General features: G+C 39.4%; 1 protein-coding gene across 1 annotated transcript in view; it reads right to left on the bottom strand.

The window, feature by feature from the left end:
• Positions 1–1322, bottom strand: part of MAPK1IP1L (mitogen-activated protein kinase 1 interacting protein 1 like) — a 20194-nt gene extending 18872 nt beyond the window's left edge. The window contains exon 1 of the mRNA XM_006160569.3: positions 1198–1322. The gene's annotated coding sequence lies outside the window, so the exon portion shown is untranslated. The remainder of the gene's footprint in view (positions 1–1197) is intronic.
• Positions 1323–6083: the final 4761 nt, after the last annotated feature.

The following is a 6083-nucleotide window of genomic DNA, read 5'->3' as shown; positions in this document are numbered from 1 at the left end:
TACGACTGGCACAATTTACTGGATAGCAAAATTTGACCTAAAGCTACATATAGTTTCCATTAATTTCCACTTAATAGAAACTTAATATTTGCTGCACAAATATTAATGTTTAATTAAAGGGTCCTTTAACTCCGCTAGGGGGTGTTATCTGTCTAGGTAACTTACAATCTTTCTAAAATACAAATATAAAACCCAAAGATTTCTCAACTAGTTCCAAAAGTTGAGAGAATGGAGACGAGTATAGTACCCATTTCTCCTGGAGCAAAAACATTCCAACATTAGTGACTCAACGCAAAAGTTTCTGAGGCAAACTAGCTTTGCACAGGAGGCTGAGACGCTGGCAGCAATAAATCTATTCTTGCCAAAAGAACAAGGAATTTCTGAAACATTTCTGATGGCTACCTTCACCATAACAGAGTTCGTTTTCAAAACAGAACTTTACAACCACCTGGTGTAGAGTGTGTATTTCTCTAGCTATATATCTTTTTAATTGGGCCGAGCGTGTTGGTGGTACAGAGGAAAACAGTTCGCTATTTATAAGCCACCGCGCATTATGCACGTTCCTAAACCCTAGAGAAATACAGACGCTGGCGCTTCTGAGTTTCTGTCACCGCTATGTACCCACGGGCAACTCCCCTGGCCAAGAATAACCAGGACGATGCCACACTGCGGATTATCTTAAATAACCAGGCGGAGATTTTTGTCCGAATCTACTAGGGCCCTCCGTCCCTTTTCATTAGAAATTAACAAATGGGAGGCGGCGGTGGACGTGTTGGGGACAAGGGGCACGAGGCTCGCAGCCCTTCAGGGACGTACGAACAAAGGGAGTCCGGGATCAGCCGGAGCGAACCGGCCTCGGAGCGGGTCGCGCCCGCCGGGAAGGATGGGGGAGGGGCAGGCCCGCTCCCGCCCCGCCCCCCCAGGCAGGCCTGACGTCAAGCGCCGAGAAACCCGTCGGGCGCTACGTCAGCGGCCTTCGACGTCCTCTCTCTAGGGGAGACCCGGGGGCGAGGAGGAAGGAGACCCAGACGATCGCTTGCTCGGGGTCCCAAAGGAGGCCAGCACGGCCCAAGCCCTGGGGATGACTCGAGGCACCTCCGTTGCCGCGCCCCCTCCCGCTCTCCCGCGCTCGCCAGCCCCGCAAACTCAGCTCTCCCGCCCCCCTCCACGACCTCCACTGGCGCCAGGCGGCCTCACCCAGCAAAATCTGAGCCCACAGCAGGTTCTACAAGCGGCGATGGGGCCGAGGGAACTGGGCGCTGAAGAGCCGGGCGCAGGCTGACTGACGGCGACGACGACAGCACCAGAGCGCGCGGCTCCTCCTGGCGCCGGAACAGGAAGCGCGGAGCGCGCCGCCCCTTGCCCGCCCTCGCCCTCCCGTCGGGCCTGCCGCGCGCGCGCCCCCTGCAGGCCCCTGGGGGTATTGCGGCTCGCCAGCCCGGCGTCGGGCATCTCCGCGCTGAGTTCCGGGGGCTATTTTCTCTTGGTGGGCTGGCGGAGAGCTCCCCAGTTACCGGAGTTTTAAGGACGCCTAAGAAGCTCCTGTGGCTGGTTATGCAAAGGGAAGGCCGGCAGCAATTGCTAATTTGTGTGCTCGAGTGGCTGGAGGACAGATTTTGGACCCCTTACTCTTAGCGGTTTTTACAGCCTTGCCTCGAAGCAGGCAGGCTGTGGATGCGATCAAATTGCGGCCCGACCTGGGTACACAGACCTTCGAGACAAAATTGGGGAGAGCATCAGTGCAGGAAAGAGAAGACGTTTGCAAATGGCGTGATAGATTGGTAACTGCTCAAGAAATAGTTGCAGACTTTTTCTGATCTTTCTCCTCCCCAAGTGCTTAATTTTGAATGAACATTAAGTACCTCCTGTGTCAGGCCTAGATGATTGACACTTGGTCCCCGCATCTAGGGAACCCGATAAAAATGTAATAGTAATAATGTGTGTGAAACACACATAAATATGTATTATTTTTAATATATAAAAATATAAGTACACAAATTTTGCGTCTTTGTGCAAGCCATTAATGGGTCAGTGGGTGGACATTTGATTTTCTTAAAGGAAGACATCCCTGGGTATGCTCTACTGTATACATAATTCTTATACTGAAAAGGGAGCAATAGAGTAACTTCAAATACTTATGCCCAGGAAAAACATATTTGTTAATGCACAGGTCTTTGGAAAATTAAACGTCTGGAAAACCTGTCTTCATAGGAGAGTGTGCAATATGAACCAACAGGAAAACTCAGTAGTAATACAATCAAGTCTCTATTTTGCTCTTTTTTTTTTTTTTTTACATCAATTCTGATTTTAAAACATTTCATTAATCTATTATCTTTACTGAGTTTTTCGGTCAAAAAATGTAGCACACAAGTCAGTGCCTTATTCACCTCACCCTACTCTTGGCCTAGCTTGAGTGGAGAGCCTCAAGCTTCTTCTTGCCTGCAAGTGGCCAGTACTTAAATTTGGCAGAGTTCTGGAGCCAGGCCCATATGTAGTTATCTATAAGGAACTTTAGACAACTTCTTCCCCATGGAGTGTGTTTTCACAACTGCACTGCAGTCTAAAGCCCACCCAACCCAATCTTTCGGTCCACACTTCCTCAGGTGTCAGACCTACAAGGTGGTATGATCTCCCTACCTTCTCTTTGTCCTTCACTGGTGTTTCACTCCAAATCTTTTTTTAAAGAATTATTTAACTATCTTTCTTTCCTTCCCTGTCTTTCTATTTGAGCAGAGAGGGACAGAGAGAGAGAGAAAGAGAGAGAGAGAGAGGAAGTTAAGAAAGCAAGACACCAGGTCCAGGACTGGAACTGCAGTCAGCCATGTGGGAGTCCAGAGCTCTTAATCACACCACCTGTGGGGTCTCCCAAATAAATCTTTTGGAGATCTAACTGCACTTTGCCATCTGGTTCTAGAGAACAGTATGATCCCAAAAGGAGTTAAATGCAGTTAAGTGTCTAGTCCAGACTAGCTATTAGCATTTGAAAGGAGTGTATTATAAACTGGAAAATGTGTAAGAATACAGATTGCTCAATTTCTCTTTTTCAGATTCTAATTGTGAGGAAAGTTATGTTTTAACACAAAACACAAAGCCTTAGGATTTTACATACAAAGTTTTATTTAAAAAGAAATAAAAATGTATTTAGATAAATCTGAACTCACATAGAAGAAACAGTCAACTTTAAGATTAGAAATAAAAGTTGGAAAGAGTACTTTTTGGATAAAGGTGGTGGATCATACAAGTCTGAATGGCAAGAGTAATAGCTTTGTGAAGTTACTCTTAAAACTGTATATTCAAGTATATATATCAAATTCATACTTGGCTTACACAGACTTTATCTAATTCCAGCAAAGTCAGCATAATTTGAATAAACCTTGAGTTTTTACACCATGGTTCTCAAGTTCGCAAGTTTAGATTTGACTATAACCATGGCAAAAGTGATTATCTTTATTTCCTGTACATGTAATCAACTTTTAAAATACGGTAGAGAAACAACAGTTTTACAGACCTTATGAGTAGAAAATTGTAATTGTTCATCTAATTGCAGTCTAAACCATAAATTCAAACTGTACTATTACCTCTACTGTCAAATCAAGCCAAGAAAGCCTATTACAGACTAAAAGTGAATGTGACTGGGCAGAGTCCACACTAAAGGGATATTCTGAAAACCTGTCAACATATAAGCATTTAATGGTTGTACAGCAATTATTTTCAAGTATGTTCCAAGGGTCGGTCACATCTTACTAAAAGACTAACCTTTAGGAAGTAAAGTTACAATTATTATTACCTACGTTTTATAGGAAATGAAGGCAAAGAAGATTTAGGATTGACCTATTCAAAATTAGAAATAAAAAAACGTTAGCTTTATTTGAAATAGGATCAATGTACTCTAAATCTCTTTCCATTGGGTTACACCCCCCAGTCTACATTTCTACTTATAAGCCAATTTTAAAAGTTACTTCTATTTTGTGTCCAATATCTTAATATATTAGAGTAATACTGACAAATTCTTATACCATTGCTTATTTCTAGAAGGCCATTAATAAAAGAAAAAAAAAACCTTTGTGCTTTCTGTTCTTAGGAATAGAAACTATGTTAAAATAAAAATTATAAAGCTTATTTCCCAAAGTAGAAACAGTAATTTGCTTGACTTAAAATATTTATTCATTTGAGGATTAAATTAACTAACATTACACAGGCTATTTTATATCTAACCACTATTTTTCTTGTGTTGTCTCCAGGAATATCTTGTAAGTTTACTTTCCTGTGAAATGTGCTCTACCAAAATCAATATATAAATAACCTGTTTATTAGGTGGTGATTATAGTTAAAAGTGACAAGAAATATTTTTAATTAAGAGTACATTTACAGGTGTTAATCTCAAGGTTTTTCCTTCACAGGAAGGAAGCTCTCTATTACTTGGATCTATAAAATGATCCAAACTTCAGAGACAGGAAGCTGATAACTTGATTTATCATTTTAATGGATTTGGCTCATGAATAAATGATAAAGGTTTATGAGTTTTTCTTATAAAAAGAAATGGGATTTGTATGGTATGAATTCTATTGACCACATTTGTTCTGCTTTTCAAAGGATTTCTAATTACTCAGACATTCCTTATATTATTTATAATAAGTTGAAACTTTAATTGAAAACCATTCTTTGACCACAGTGCCATTAGATGAATTTCAGGAAAGAACAGAGGTTTGATCACCAAATCAATAAATCTTGCCACAGGCTGTCTAAAAGCTTCCTTTAATCTTCCTGTTAGGTCTTCCTTTAAATTAAACCATTCCCTCTATAAATTATTTAAGTGAATGGCACAGCATAGAAAGATCACATATGACTCTTCATACAAAAATGTTCAAGGAACCTAAAAAAATCAATTTAGCATTATTTTAGGAATTATATAGCATACTATAAAATCGAGATGCTGGAAGTTAAAAGGGGTGGGGGTGTGTGTAGAGTAGGGGTATGTCCTGAAAAGCTACAGAGATAAATAGAAAAGTCAAGTTTATTTCCTGATTAGCACAGGATAATTCCCAAAGCACAGTTAAGTGTCTGGTCCAGACTAGCTATTAGCAATTAAGTAGTTCCCCTTCACTGTCAAGGCTTTTCCCTGAGGTAATGCCTAAATTCTTAATTTTAATATTTTATCTTGTTTCTTTTAGCTCCATCTTCTCTCACCAATAAGCTCTCTACACATTTCCACCATGCTGAAAGCTCTCTCAACTATGGAATTTACACTTCTCAAATGTTCCCAATGTTCCACCTAGAGTTACATTTATATTTAGATATATCTCCCCATTGTTCCTCTCAAAATGTACTTTTAGTTGTATAGCCCAATAAATACATTTTTAAACATTCTTTATGAGCTAGTTCCTGAACACCAGATGTTCCACACAAAGACACAAAGGGGGTAAGCCTTTCTACATTCCAATCCTTTAATATTAAAAAAAATATATTATTACTTTTTCTTTCATGGTAAGCAATTCCCTTCTCAGTCTTTATATTTCTACTTCCCAAACTTTTTATGGTAGCATATACCAAAAGAAAATACAAATCATTTCAGAATAAATAATCTTTTCCCTGCCCTCATTTATTCAGTCATCAACTTCAAGGATAATATATGGCAGTATTTTGAAATGTTAATAGTTGTTAATATCTTGAAGTTGAAAAAAAATAAAAAGCCAGAGAAAATATATCACAAGCAATCAGTTTGAACTATATGAAAAACTACTTAGATCTTGACTTTCATATAAACACTAATTTTTACCACTATAAAAGACAACATAATTATATTTCAGTTTTCTCTATAAAACTACCCTTTAACAGAATATCATAAGCTAGTCATCCTTTAGGTTTTTCTGTACTGATAAAAAGTTATTTTTAAAAGAAAAATATTTAAAATAATTGTTTCACAGAAACAAAAAGTCTTATCAAATTCTGATAAAAAACTAATCATGGGTATAGTCTTACCACACTATTAATTTTCTTTCGCCAAAGATGAATATAGGAAGTGTTATACTAGTTAAAAGATAAGCTGCTCAGTGATCTACAAAAATGCCAAAATAAGGATGAGG

The sequence above is a fragment of the Tupaia chinensis genome, unplaced genomic scaffold (assembly GCF_000334495.1).
Source record: "Tupaia chinensis unplaced genomic scaffold, TupChi_1.0 Scaffold000688_1, whole genome shotgun sequence".
NCBI classification, from domain to species: domain Eukaryota; kingdom Metazoa; phylum Chordata; class Mammalia; order Scandentia; family Tupaiidae; genus Tupaia; species Tupaia belangeri.
This window is presented reverse-complemented; position numbering and strand designations above follow the sequence as displayed.